The 15,206-nt window shown below is 41.3% G+C and overlaps 1 protein-coding gene and 1 long non-coding RNA gene across 5 annotated transcripts in view; one reads left to right on the plus strand and one right to left on the minus strand.

The window, feature by feature from the left end:
* Window positions 1–15,206, minus strand: part of LOC105471492 (elongator acetyltransferase complex subunit 4) — a 252,628-nt gene that overhangs the window by 1,151 nt on the left and 236,271 nt on the right. The gene's annotated exons all lie outside the window — the stretch shown is intronic.
* Window positions 14,910–15,206, plus strand: part of LOC105471490 (uncharacterized) — a 169,546-nt gene continuing 169,249 nt past the window's right edge. For both annotated transcript variants that reach the window (XR_003015873.2, XR_011610718.1), the window contains exon 1: window positions 14,910–15,034. This is a non-coding gene — a long non-coding RNA (uncharacterized lncRNA). The remainder of the gene's footprint in view (window positions 15,035–15,206) is intronic.

Genomic DNA, 15,206 nt, shown 5'->3' on the forward strand with positions numbered 1-15,206 from the left:
ACAGAAGTTACTGTAATTATGGAGAAACATCCATATTTCAAAAGAACACTTTCCTGTTTTCAAAAGAATATCAAATTCATTTAACTCTCAGTGCTCCCAGCTTGCAAAATTTATTTCATAAAAATCCAAACTTAAAGGAACATGTCTGTTGTGTGAGACACAAAGTGTGTGGGAAGCTAAAGATAAGGCAGCATAGGGCTCCCCACTGATGACTACACAGAGCCTTCTAGAGGAGAACTGACCTGGAGACAACCTAGCTGAAACCCTTCATTTGGAAAACTCCCTTCAATATGGGGGGTAGGGGGGAACAGATGAAAAAGGGGAGAACCATATTTTTTTGGTCAAAATATTGTGGTCCACAAGCATATGCTCCAGTTTCCTTCTTGAACAAAGGCTTTTTATTGTCATGTAAACACAAGCTGTGTGCATATGATCAAAACATTTTAAAACTAAAAATAATTTATGAAAAAATATTCTTCCTTGATTCAACCTGCCTGTACTTATTTTTAATACAAATATATCTAGGATAAAAGATACTATTATACAAATGCATGATCAACAAACATGTCAGAAAGGTCAAGGGGGTCAAGAAAAGCTGCAACAGTCATACAATAATATCCATACAGAACTATTCCTTAGTATCCATGGGACCCAGCCTGCCACTTATTAAGTAACTAAATGTCTATTTCTTGAATGACAAAAAAGCACAAATAAAGACATATTTGTTTCTTTGTTTTAAGCAATTCTTTCATTTCTTTATGCTCTAGTTTGTTCCAGGAAAGATTTCCGGCAGAAACAAAGGCATGAGAGGCTCAGGAATCAGCCAGGCACAGTGGCTCACATCTGGTAATCCCAGAACTTTGGGGAAGCCGAGGCAGGCAGATCATGAGGTCAGGAGATGGAGACCATCCTGGCCAACATGGTGAAATCCTGTCTCTACTAAAAATACAAATATTACCTGGGTGTGGTGGTGCGTGCCTGTAATCCCAGCTACCAGGGAGGCTGAGGCAGGAAAATCGCTTGAACCAGGGAGTTGGAGGATGCAGTGAACCAAGATCGCGCCACAGCACTCCAGTCTGGCGACAGAGCAAGACTCTGTCTCAGAAAAAAAAAAAACAAAACATAAAAGGCCCAGGAATCCAAAAGGCAAGTGTGGTTCTAAATTTTGGGGTTACAAATGTCTGTGTAGGGTTAATTCTATCAGTGTCCATGTGAGGAAGCAGGAGGGAAAGAGACCTTTAATTACATGTCTGAGTTTTAATGTTTAAGATGTTGTAGTTATTGCTAATGAGCAAAAGAAAAATGACCAGGATACATGCATAATCTGAAGGTTATCTGAAAAAGAAAATTACCATAAAGAAACGTGTATGTATATACTTTTGGTTGGGACCTGACAAATTATGTTAGTGATTAGGCTGTTTGGTAAATCACCTGGAGTCAACAAACATTTAGAATCCACTTGAAGTAAGGCATTCTGAAAGGTTAGGTCAATAAAGTACCTTCCACACTCATTTCCTTACAATCCAGTAACATGAATAAGGCAAACACAAAGGTAACCCTCACACTGAACACTCCAAGTTATGTATACAAAAAAGGCAGAGACAAACCAGAAGTCACAGTTGGGGAAGGAAAACATGAAAAAGCTTTATGGGGTTGGCATCTGAGCTGGGTCTGAAGTAATAAACTGGATTCTGACATGAAGAATGGAGATTTGCTTAACAGGAGAACCAATATATCTTTACGATTACATGATGCATTTAGTTAACGGGTCCTACTACTCTGATAATCTAAATGAGAAAACTTGCGTGGTTTGTTTAGAACAAGCATGATACAATTTATTTCAGGAGCCGACCTATTTGCTTGTGGACTGGCTAAGCATTTTTCTGCCTCTGCTTTTCTAGGCAATGAATGTGAGCCAGTTGGCTGAAAGCCCTTCAGAGCAAAAGTAGCTAAATGTGACATGTGACATGCTTGGAAATCTTTCAGGTTGAATGGCTTTGAAGTAAAGTCAAATATCATTCGTGTGAGACTTCTGAGCATAAAAATTTAGGGGTAATATGATTAACTGCTTTTAACCAAATGCTACATTGTAAAGCTAGTTGTATATTCATGCCATTTGAAAAAGCCCAAGAATGGCTCTTGGAAATATGTGAATCTATGTGTGATTTTGCCTGCTTTTGTTGATTATTACTTGAATGAGCTTACTACGCAATCTAACTTCTCAAGCAGTGGGTTTTGTTTTCTTTCTTTCTGAGCCTCCCCCTGTGCGCCATGTCAGCGCGATGTGAAACAGCGAGGAAGAACGAGAGATCAGGTTCCAGGCTTGCCAGGTGTGTCAGGGATTTTTCCTTTGAGGCTTCCAAAGCATTTACACACTTGACATGTAAATGTTCAGATGCTGCTGTATCCCAGATCTGTCTTCTGAAAAATATGCTGCAAGATACTCTGCATAGCATGGTGACCTCCTTTAGACTTAAAACTGCAGGGCTATGGGGTATATAAACTTTCAGACATTGAGGTTTCACTGAGTAATGGTTTAAATAAAAATCAGACTACAAAAAAATCGTATTATTCTCAAGCTTGAAAACCAAATCAAGGTATTCATATTTCTCATTTTATACCTGGGGTTCTGAAGCAAGGGCCAAACCCAAAACCATATCTTACTTCTTGAGCTGAAATTTTTCCACTTGATTTTCTTTTCTCAGATTCTGGGAGGAAGAGACTGTGTGATGCAGGAGATGGACAGCTGGCTGGCTGGCTGCCTGCCTGCCCACTTTTCCCATTAATGCCTTGTCTAAAACAATGATTTCTGTGTAGGCAAACGGATCTGGGAAAGGTGTGACAACTTCCATGGTTCCTGCACAGGCCGGGGTGATTTGCTGTAATCCCACTGGATCAATGCTGCAAGGAGGGAAACAGTGAGGCTAGCAAAACACTCTGGCTGATTATGGAGACTCCTGCCAAAAGGCACCCTTAGGCCCATGGGAAGCCCAGGGTCATAATAAGGCAGTAGCAGCAGAAGTGATTTGCTCTGAGGCTCCAAGAGGTACCGAGGAGAGCTGGACTTTGAGATTCTTTCCCCTCTACTTGCCTCTCTGTCTCTTTGTTGGGCTTAGCCACTGTCTATATTTTGTTCCTTCTGAGTCAGAGGCTAAACTGATCCTATAGACACATAGGATTGGAATTCCTGGCTCAACAGTTTCCTTTCTAATTCCTTTTTTCCCAGCCTGCCAGGCCTGTGCTCAGCACTCACAGTTCCCAGACAGAAGGGGCAAGATAATGAATCTAGATTACACCTGGATTTGAGACAAATTGCAGGTAAATACTCATTAAAATAAGTTTAATCGGTTTATATTTTTCACATTTTGCCAAGACCAAACCATTAGGCACTGTTTGTTTTCTGAAAACAATTGATGTAGTACACTTTAACCCTTAGCAGATGACTAAAGATTTATTTTAAACCTTTTAAACATTCCCGACGTTTCCTGAAAAGTCACAATTTGTATTGCTCAGGATCACAGAAATAAGCATTAATATCTCAGAATATTCCTAATAGATTTTTTCATTTTTCTTTAAAACATTGCCAATTTAAATGAAAACTTGCCAGGCACAGGGTAGTTGACACCTGTAATCCCCACACTCTGGGAGGCCGAAGTGGGAGCCTGGGAGTTCAAGACCAGCCTGGGCAATAAAATACAGTGAGACCTCGTCTCTACAAAAAAACCCCTGAAAACCTTAGTAACTATCTTAAAAAACAAACAAACAACAAAAACAAAAACCAGCAACTTATAAATACCTTAGAATACACAGGTTCTACATTGGTCCCTTAACAGAGGTGGCCAGGACTTGTGGGCACTGGACTCAGAAGCAAAGAGTGACAGTTAGATACCTACCTCTGTCATTCACTCTCCATTTGACCTTAGCAGAGTCAGTTCAGCTGGTTAAGCCTCAGTGTGCTCATCTATCATGGGGGAATGATTCTTCCCTCATAAGACTCTTGTCAGAATAAAATGAGATGTGTAAGTGTTTTGTGAACTATCACGTTCTACACTAATTTATTTATAACTTTTCTTGCTCCAAAAAAGGATCTGAGATGGTTCATAAAAATACATATGGTACCAGATAAAAACAAGTGAGTTTATTAGGTCAAGGAAACGAGTCTACAAATATAATGAACATATATAAACAATAGCAACAGCATATCAGACTTAGCCACCAGGTCTCAGTCTGCCTGGAATCTGAGTATTTAGTATAACTACTCTCTACTGTGACTCCTTACAGACATATAAAGGAAAGTGCAATTGCAGTCCCTGCTTCTGAGATTTTAAAAGTCTAAATAATTTCCCTCATACTTTGTAAGGCAGGAGTGAAAATGGGGCATGTAAGATGCCTGGCTTCTGGGCCAGTGTATGGCTGTATTAAGGAGGCAATTTGGGGTCCATTTTATTTTTATTTTATTTATTTTTAAAACCTGCATTTTGCACATGTCTTCACTGCTGGCAAAGTAACTAATAAAGGAAATGTCAGAAGATGAAGCTTTCCCACTCGAGTTTTAAAAGCATATCCCCCTTTATATAATGGGGAGGAAACAAATGCTCAAAAGGCACGCCATCCTATTCCACTGCAGGCTTTCAGCTGTGATGCTCTCACTGCAGGATGATATACTCATGTCTGCCACAGTCTGTATTCTGAACTGCTCCAAGTACTAGGGAATGAATTAAGAGTACAGGCTAAGTAGTTATAATACAGAGACACTCCTACTCCTACCCTCTTCTAAAAATGGCTTATAAAAGGTAGTTTATTTCTTTCCCACTTTACAGTCCAGAAGTAAGCAATTCAGAGTGGGAAGGACTGGTCTGTCATTCTCAACAAGGGGTTCCACTTCTAGCTGCAAGGCTGATGCTCTTCCTAGCTCTTAGTTTGTGAGAAGAAAGGGGCCAAGAAGGCAAGACCTGAAAGTTGGACACATCACTTCCACTCATGCCCAGAACAAAGACATGGCCACATCTAGCTGCAAGGGAGGCTGGGAAATGTCTAAAAGTGTGTAAAAATGTTTAAAAAATCTATTACTATAGAAGGAGGAGTAAACGGATATTGGGAGACAACTAGTGGCATGTCAATTTCCAGAAGGGCCACAACCAAATGATCTCCATCCAGAAGCATTCACTCAGTATGTGAACTATAGCTGACTGCTGGGGGTCCCATTCATGGTGTCTGACCAACAAGTGCATACCTCATGACCCCACTAGTCCAGAGAGTGGGAATAAAAGCAATGTGTTCACAGTCTCCCCTGCTCTATGGATAAACAGAGAATTTCTCCTTCCTTTGTGGAAAGACAGATTTCCTTTCAGGGTCACAAGGAGGAGGATGGAGGGGAGTAGACAGATTATGTTCACCATCATAGTATTGCTATGGTATCTTCACAAGATTTCAGAGTGCTGTTTCAACTTGCAAAAAAAAAATCAATGTTATATGCTATTATATAATCATTGTATTTTATATTGTTATATTTGTATTACTCCATAATTATAAAATATAATTATATTATTATAATGTAATATTACATTGTAATTATTCTACATCTGGTTAGAATTTGCAATGTGGAAGATGCATCTGCTGAATTTTGCATTATTGTCATATATGAATAGGCCAGTGGAAACAATGCCAGAACCAAATATTTGCTCTTTTTGGATTGGCAAGTGTACATTTGGTAGCAGCTGAACATTTCTGGAGCAAATTCTGCTACACATGATTAGGTTTTAGGTTTAAGTTTTTGTTTAAGGCCCAATTCATGCCCAGGGTTTAAGATTAAAATGATTAATCTTAATTGAATTTTAGTGAATGTCATAATCATACTATATCCTTTAGGTGGAAAAATATTCATTGGGTTCTTCCTGATTGATCTGAAAATTAGACAAAATTTCAGCGCTGGAACACTGCACATTGGCTGTCCAGTGAAAAATGCTCAGGTGTGCAATTATTTTGACCGTCAATTATAACTGACAGTATTGTCTTGCCTCCAAATTCACCTCTCTGAAAGCAGACTGAGAAGAACTCACCTGTCTAAACAAAAGTGTGATTTTTGAAAAGGCATGTGTCTGTGGCAAAGATTGCCAGTTTACTCCCAATATCTATTCTCCTTTTCAGAGAGTACAAGAATTTCTAAATATTAGTGAGGCACACAGCCTCCCAGAACAGAGGTCACAGTTTCCAGCTTCCCTTGCCAATAGAGAGGCTGAATGACTAAGTTATAGTCACTTCATCTTGAGCAGAAGTGCTATGGTTAACTTTAGGGTGAGTTCCTTAAAGGGGAGGCAACATCTACTTATCCTTTCCCTTAAAATTGCTATTAGATCTTGGCAAGAAAGCCCCTGCCCTAGGTCCTGATCCACACCTCCTTTGGTCATGCCCCATCCTATGGGGTGAGGAATTACAGGGCAAAAGGAGATGTGCTTCTAGATTCCGTACCCCCTTTTTTTTGTGAGATAGGGTCTCACTCTTTTGCCCAGGCTGATATACACTGGCACAATCACAGCTCACTGCAGCCTTCTCCTCTCAGGCTAAAGCCACCCACCTGCCTTCTCCCTCCCAACTAGCTGGGACTGCAGATGCATGCCACCAAGTCCAGCTGATTTTTAAAAAAATTTTTATTTATTTATTTTTTTGAGATGGAGTCTCACTCTGTCATCCAGGCTGGAGTGCAATGGTGCAGTCTCAGCTCACTGCAACCTCCACCTCCCAGGTTCAAGCGATTCTCTTGCCTCAGCCTCCCGAGTAGCTGGGACTACAGGCACATGCTACCATGCCCAGCTAAGTTTTGTATTTTTAGCAGAGACGGGATTTTGCCATGTTGGCCAGGCTGGTCTCCAACTCCTGACCTCATGATCTGCCCGCCTCAGCCTCCCAGAGTGCTGGGATTACAGGCACGAACCACCACGCCCGGCCTTTAAGCTTTTTTGTTGAGATGGGGTCACACTATGTTGTCGAGGCTGGTCTCGAACTCCTGGGCTCAAGCAATCTGCCTGCCTTGGCCTCCCAAAGTGCTGGGATTACAGGCATCAGTTACCATGTCCAGCCTGCCCTTCTTTATAGAACATGCTCTGGGTACTCAAAACTTCAGAGTTCCCTGTCCAAATGACTACAAAGCCTGCACAGGTCTCTCCCCCAGGTTCATTCCCCAACGGTCGACTGTGTTGTCTATGTGTATAACATGGGGCCCAAGGAGTAGCCAAGAGATGGCTATTTGTGGGGGGTAGAGTTTGGATGTGCAAGCTGGGCATCCACAAACATGTGTAAATGTGCCCTTGTGTGTGGTAAGGGGGCAGTGGTGGGAAGAGAAAGGAGGCATGCTGTATGCTGTAGGCCAATTCTCCTTGTGTTTCCGTGTTCTGGAGTGGAACCCTGATCCTAAGTTTAAACTTGGCCTTTCAGGGAGGTATATGTGTGAAGGAAGGAAGAAAGAACATATTTAATAGTTTGTTGGCTTAATAACTTAAAGTATTTAGGCATATAATAATTATGTGGTCCTTTATTTCCATTCTTGCTCTAGGCTCTTTGAATGTTAGGGATGAATCTAACTTCCCTCTTGCCACTTGCTGAAATGTGGACTTCAGGGTGGGTGCTAACACAGCCATCCTGGACAACATGGAAGCTATTTGCTGAGGAGGGCATAGCAAAAAGATAGAATGGGTCTAGGCTGTCTTGATACCATCTGGCCACCAGAAGAGTACTGGGTCATCTAACTGGGCTTTATGTGAGAGATACATGAATTTCTACATTACTTAAGCCACTGTGTTTTTGGATCTCTGCAATAACAGCCTAATCTATATTCTGTTTATATAGAATTTGGTACCTGACAAGAGAAGCACTGAAGTTCTACCACTTACCTAAATGTGTGCTGGCTTAGTGGCTGGATGGGCAGTGAGGTCAAGTATTGCAAAGTAGAAAGTTGGTGAGCCTTGTTATGCTTGTGATAACTTGCAGGGCAAATTTCCTCCCTCCTAATCAGTGGCTCTACGTAGAACATTGGAGAAATTCAGAACATTGGTGTGTTGGTAGCTTCCTGCCACTTTAAGCAAATTCATTTAAAAAAGACAGATGAACTCAGGCTAGAGTTATAGAATCTGCAAGAAGAGATGGAAGGGACTACTTGCAGCCCACAAGCTAAACTGACTAACAATTTGGCAATTGGGGCCCCACAGGGTTGAAAATACCCAACTGTTTCTACACCTGCACTCCAAGGCAGACAGCCTTTGCAGACGTCTGTGCCCCTAAGCCTTCGTTAAATACCTTTATTAAGTGGCTGGTCAGAAAATGGGAGCCACCTCAGAGAAAAAAGATTAAGGGTATTGCCTTCCCACTCAAGTCTATTATTTTAGATGGCTTCATGGCAGCTACTGGTAAGACGAAAGAGTGAGATAAAGGTAGAGAGGTCAGAATGTAAGTCTTTAAAAAAAATTTATTTTGAGACAGAGTCTCACTTTGTTGCCCATGCTGGAGTGCAGTGGCACAATCATGGCTCACTGCAGCCTCAACTTCCTCGGCTCAAGCTATCCTCTCAAAGTCTCCGAGTAGCTGGGACTACAGGCACAAGCTACCATGTCTAGCTAATTTTTGCACTTTTTGTAAAGATAGGGTTTTGCCATGTTGCCCAGGCTGGCCTTGAATTCCTGGGCTCAGCAATCCTCTTGCCTCAGCCTCCTGAGCAGCTGGGATTACAGGTGTGAGCCACCATGCCCCGCCTAAGACTGAAGTCTTACAATGTAAGTCATGATGAACAAGCGGAATGGGTGCTCAGCATCCATCAGGAAGTATCTTGTCTGCTGGTATGTCTTCCTACACATCAGGGGTTAGGAAGGTGTGCATTAGGTTTATCCAATTAGATGCATTTGCACTAGATTAAAAAAGTGGAGGCCGGGCGCGGTGGCTCAAGCTTGTAATCCCAGCACTTTGCGAGGCCGAGACGGGCAGATCATGAGGTCAGGAGATCAAGACCATCCTGGCTAACACAGTGAAACCCCGTCTCTACTAAAAAAATACAAAAAACTAGCTGGGCGAGGTGGCGGACACCTGTAGTCCCATCTACTCGGGAGGCTGAGGCAGGAGAATGGCATAAACCCGGGAAGCAGAGCTTGCAGTGAGCTGAGATCCTGTCACTGCACTCCAGCCTGGGTGACAGAGCGAGACTCTGTCTAAAAAAAAAAAAAACAAAAACCGGTGGAACAGAAACAAGAGCTATCTCACTGCTGCTTTACTGTAATTGGCAAGCATTGCTGTGGAGACCATTTATTTTTGTGTGTTGGGATTCTACTGACTAGTCAACAGCTTCATGGGAGTTGAGAGACAGTTGTGGAAGTTGAGGCCAAATCACTGTTTCTGTGTCCAGTTGCTTGCTTCATGGGGGTCAAGAAGAAGTTGTAGTGGTGGCAGTGGGATTTACTAACCCCAAAGGTTCAGCCCCACAAGTGTGTGCCTTCAATTAATAGCTCCAGTGGTGGTCTCCCAATTCTTTACCTTGGTACCTGTGCCTGACTATGGTACAGGCGGTGGATTTCCTGGTGGCCAGTTTGATGGCAACATCCTTCAGCCCTTCCAATCATTTCACTGGTTCCCAATTTTCTTCTATAAACTTTCCCTCTGCATAAAGTAACTAGGTGGTATCTGTTTCTTGCAACTGAATCCTAGAACTATATAAGACAAACTCTTTGGCTGTGACTACTTGCATATGGAACCAAAGGGAAGCAAACAGACTGCAAATCTTCTAAGTCCTGAGGAAACTGTATTGCCAAAGAAACCACAAGCCTGGTCAAATGCCTATAATTATTCAGGCTCTACAGTAATCCTAGGCCCCCAAACCTGACCTATCAATAACTGGGCCGTGAAAACTGTGGAGCCCCCAAAGGGCATACTCTCCAATGGTGACTTTCTGTAGCCAGGGCTGATAATGGACAAGGAAAAACTTCCTAGAGGGATACGCAGGATGATGGACAAAGGAGTTTCTTCCAGAGAGAACTGGGTGCTACAAACTGGGCTAACGTCCTTGATTGCCCATGCAGATGATTTTTGCAGTTTCTAGCCAGTAGGATTCCTCACTCATGCCTGGAGAAGGCATGAGTAAGTGAACTATGGCAGAGATTGATAATTTTTTTTCCCCAATATCTACTCTCCCATTTTACTTTAGTAGCAGAACCCTTGAATATAAAACAATTCTGAATAAAAACTTCATTTTCAAACCTCCCTTGCTGTTAGTTGTGGACCATGTGTTCATATCTGAAACAATGGGAAAAGGGCAGAAGTGAGGTTGCAACTTCAGAGTATTCCAATGGAATTTGAACTTGGGCAGTCTGGCTTCAGTTTATACTCTGTGTGCCAGAACTTCTCTAAGCACTAGAGGCAAAATAGTGTGAACAAGACAGGCAAGACACCTGCTTTCAGGGAACTCCGAAGATTAGGAGGGACAATGCATAGATGCTTAGATGACTCGAGGAGAGATTGACAACACATAGGAGGGCAAACAAAAAAAAAAAGAAGATAATTTAGGCCGGGCGCGGTGGCTCACGCCTGTAATTCCAGCACTTTGGGAGGTCGAGGCAGGCCTAAGGCCAGGAGTTTGAGACCAAACTGGCCAACATGGTGAAACACCGTCTCTACCAAAAATGCAAAAACTATCCGGGCGTCATGGTGCATGCCTGTAATCTCCACTACTCAGGAGACTGAGGCATGAGAATCGGAGAATCGCTTGAACCTGGGAGGTGGAGGTTGCAGTGAGCTGAGATCCTGCCACTGTATACCAGCATGGGTGACAGAGCAAGACTTGGTCTAAAAAAAAAAGAAGAAAAAATAATTCAGATGGTGAGAGGTGCTTTTAAGGAAACAAAACATGGTGATAGGACGTTGGCTGGGAGTATGACTTCAGTAGGTGAAGGCCTTTCTGGAGAGTGTATTTGAGCTAAGACCTAAATTTTGAGAAGGGATTCATAAGACCCAGAGAAAGAAGTCACAGGCAAAAGGAATAAAATGGAAAAACCCTGAGGTGGGAATAAGTTTGGCATCCTCGAAAGGCAGAGAAAAAGTCAGCTTTTCTGGAACAGTCAACAAGCAGGGGTGTGGCTATGAGAAGTTTGGTGTGGTTTGCAGTCGTCAGGTCTTGTAGAGTTTCTAAAGTGTAGTAAGTGACTTGGATTTAATTCTTAAGGGCAAGGGGTAGCAAGGAAGTGATGTGAAGTGGTATTCTATGAATACCAGGGCCATCTTACCCATATCCTTACAAAGTCATGCATGGACATTTGCAATAATAGAAAAAAAATTGCTGCAAAGATGCACTTTCTAGAAGAGACGGAATTTCCCCAAAGGTGGTATATACTGGCTATTAGATCCTGCTTTCTTCTGATTCTGAAGAAATATTCTAGCTACTGAGTGACTCCCACCTCACCCTCACCCTCCTTCTGTGGGGAGTGGTGGTTCTTAATATCGTGCTGGCCCAATAGAAGATTCCAGGTAGGCACAAGGATTTCACACAAGGAGTTGAGCCTTGTGTGGAATGTCCATGAAAGAGAAACTTTAGCAGTTTCTACTGTTTGTGGGGATGGTTTGCTGAGTTTAATTCTTTGAAAATGTGACTTGGAATCTTTTGGATACATAGCAATAAATATACCACCATCTTTCAATCCCAATGTTCCTTTGTTTCAGACATTTAAGATGTGCGGGAGTTATGTTATTCTCTTCCCTTATTTTATGCATTGACAAAGAACAAACTAGATTATTCCTGGAAAGCTTAAAATGGTCTCCCTCCTTCCCTCCCTCCCTTCCCTTTCTTCTTCTTTTTTTTTTGACAGGGTCTCTCACTTTGTCCTGCCTCAGCCTCCTGAGTCCTGAGACTACAGGCATGTGCTAACACACTTATTTTTTGTAGAGATGGGGGTCTTACTGTGTTGCCCAGGCTGGTCTCAAACTCCTGGGCTCAAGTAATCCTCCTGCCTTGGCCTCCCAAAGTGTTGAGATTACAGGTGTGAGCCATTATGCTTGGCCTGGTTTTACTTTCTATGCAAACTGAAAGCGGTATCTTTTACTTTTAGTTTCTCCTATTTTTTTTTTTGTAAATCTTATTCCCATCAATGCTCCAACATGAGCAGAACTGAAAAAAGAAGTCATTTAGGTAACAGTTGAATAACACAGCTCGATGTGTTAAACTGTACTTGGATAGTAAAAACACTGTGAAAGATGCCTTCTCCCTGACCAGCCCCCTCTCCCCCAGCAGCATTATGTCTGGGATAAAGGAATGGGATGGATAAGTCACACATGGTCACTATTCCTGTGATCCTCTGATTGTGCAACATTGCCTAAATCAGTTACTTGATATCTCCCCAAGTGACTCCCTTCTACTCATCTTTCCTTCATTGTGTAGCTGGGTTTCTCACTGGCAACCTTTTTGCTGGTCTCCAACTGCTGCTTAACCCCAGGCTTGTGTGGCTCTGGAACACACAATACAGGCAGGAGCATATAAGCTCCAGAGTGTGTAGAATTTGAATGAAGCTTTAGCAGGGCCAAGTTGAGAGATGCTTGAGATCTAGTGCCTGCTGCTGATATTGCCGTAACTGGAAGAGAACTGGGGTCTTTCTTTGGAGAGACTAGTATTTTAATAGGTTCTTCAAGCCCGCCTTGTCCAGGAAGTCCCTCTCCTACCTGAGATAAGTGAGGAGACATTGAAGGCGCAGTATTTTGGGTACTACCCCTCAGGTGGCTTCAGAATACTAAGATATTTTAGGAACATATGATGTTTTTAGATCTGAATGTTAAGTTTGAAAAAGTATTTCGGAAATATATTCAAACTACCAATTATATGAGAATTCCTTTTTATCCTCATTTTTCTCTAAAAGTATATCATATGGAAACTACTCTAGAAGTGGCAAAAGGTAACAATATCTTTGTGTTTGTCCACTAGAATTCAAACTAATGTTTGCTTCTTACTATAATCTGAAAGCTCCTACTTAGTAACTGTTAGCAGATAAATGTGTGTGCACACTCGAGGTTGATCCCTAAACCCTAGAGATTTTAAAAACTGCAGCAGATCCACTATCCAATTTAAGGATTGGCAGAGGTCTGACTGATACACAGCTTATGGAATAGATAAATTCTAAGATGTGAAAAGTCAGGAATCAGGGAATTTTGAAATCAGACAATTCACCAGATTGCTAATTTACCATGTTAATGTCAGTCCCCTAAATATTAATAATTTTCAAATTTGGCAGCTTTCGATGAACACTCCTCTTGGAAATGTGGCAATCATATATATTTGTGTCTAACACAGACATGAACATGTTGATTTCCTTTTGGCTGTACACAAATGAGTCCTCACAGCATAATAGCCAATGTGTTTGCTTGCATAATGCCCCACAGTGTATGTAGAACATTACTCTACAAAGCCCTGAGATGGGGTATGAAGTTCTCGGTGGAAATGGCAATGTAAAACATCCTGGCAGCATTAAATCTCCCAACTACTCTCTAGTTACTTTGAGACCCCCACATTTAAGGGTCTGCTAGTTCCTCGGTATGAAGAAAGAATTTTTAATGGGGCCAAATGTAGGTGTTTACAAGGGGGAATTGTTGTTTTTTATTAGGAGCTGCCTTATGTTCAATAGTTGTATTTACTTTGTCAAGCTAGCCAGAATTAGAAAATCCCCATTGCTAGGCAGCCTAGAGTGTCTGCGAAGTATTTCTGGGCATTCAGAACCCAAGCATGTGCTGCCCAAAGGCAGGTTTCATTACAGTGTGTTATTTAGTCCTCTTTCGTCCCTCCCTACCCCCACACCCCCAGATAGGGCTGCTTCTATAACAGGAAATCTTGGTTACTTTATGCTGAAACATATTTACATGACTGAAACAAGACAATTAACACATTTGTAAAGCTTGAGGGATAGGCACACTTTAATGGTTTTTTGAAGCAGGCTGATTTCCTGGAGCTTTTAATCTTATTTTATTTTGTTCTGCATGCATGAACAAGTTCTTCTTTACTATAGGTATTTGACAAAGTCTACCTGGTATGAATGTGAATACAAAGAAAATAACATGAAAATTAATTTTATGTTTTATCTTTGTCAAATTGTTCTTAACTTCTTTCACCAGTTCAATGTATATTGAGGACTATGATATTATTTTTGTCATGTTGTATTAGCTTTTATACAAAGGCATTTAGGTAGTATCTTTTTGGTTTGGGAAAATGAAATGAGGCTTTCTCTCTACCGAGTGTATAAAAGCTTTTCATAATGAATGAAAAGTATCAATTACAGCAGTGATTTTTGTCGCTTTTCATGGACAGATAAGAGGTGTACTCTCCTAGGTAGTGTATATTTCACTTGCTTCAAATTTAAATGAACACACAGGTGATACTAACTAGTATTATTTGATAAATGCTGTTGTGTGTGTTTTGCCTATTTATATATTCAAGTTTAAGTATGTAACATAACAATAATGTCATGAATACTTTAATATCTTTTAATTATGTTGATTAATTGCTAATTAATAGCTTTGGTAAAATTTAGAAAAAAAAATCTTAAGTAGCAGAACCCTCTGAAATGAAAACTCCCATTTTCCTTTTGATTTCTGAAAGCATGCTAACCTCAAAACCCCCACTCCAACTCTCACTTAAAAGTTTATGGCAAATTTACAAATTACACTGGCTTCACAGAGTCGTTTGATACATCTAGTTCCCCCTTCCACAAACCTCCCTCCTCACCAATTTGAAAAGGAGCTCGGTGAACAGACTGGGCAAAGCAAGAGCCCTCTTTCTACGTGCCTTAGGGTGGTGATGGGGCAGCCAAAGACCAAGCGCTTCAGCTGAGGGATACAGATTAGAGATGAGGACCTAACTCCAAAGAGTAACTCTTTGCTGAAGTGACTTCACAGAGGGAAGTAAGCAGTAATTCAATTCAGTCTTAGGTAGAGAGCTTCTCTATGAATAATGGGAAATAAAGTTAAAGAAAATGATGCAAATAACGCAAGAAAAAAATACCGATGATCAGAAAAAAGAAAAGTATTTGTGAGTATATAGATAAATGACTATGTCGCTCTTAGGGTCTTTTTTTTGGTTGTTTGGCTTAATCAAAATGCATGTTTCTATAGAAATGTTAACAGGAGCTAAGTTTAAGTTTAATTTCCACTTAAATCTGGTAATTCAGAAGTAATTTCTCATACAGATCATTTTCTATTCT

Source organism: Macaca nemestrina, chromosome 12 (assembly GCF_043159975.1).
Source record: "Macaca nemestrina isolate mMacNem1 chromosome 12, mMacNem.hap1, whole genome shotgun sequence".
Lineage (NCBI taxonomy): Eukaryota > Metazoa > Chordata > Mammalia > Primates > Cercopithecidae > Macaca > Macaca nemestrina.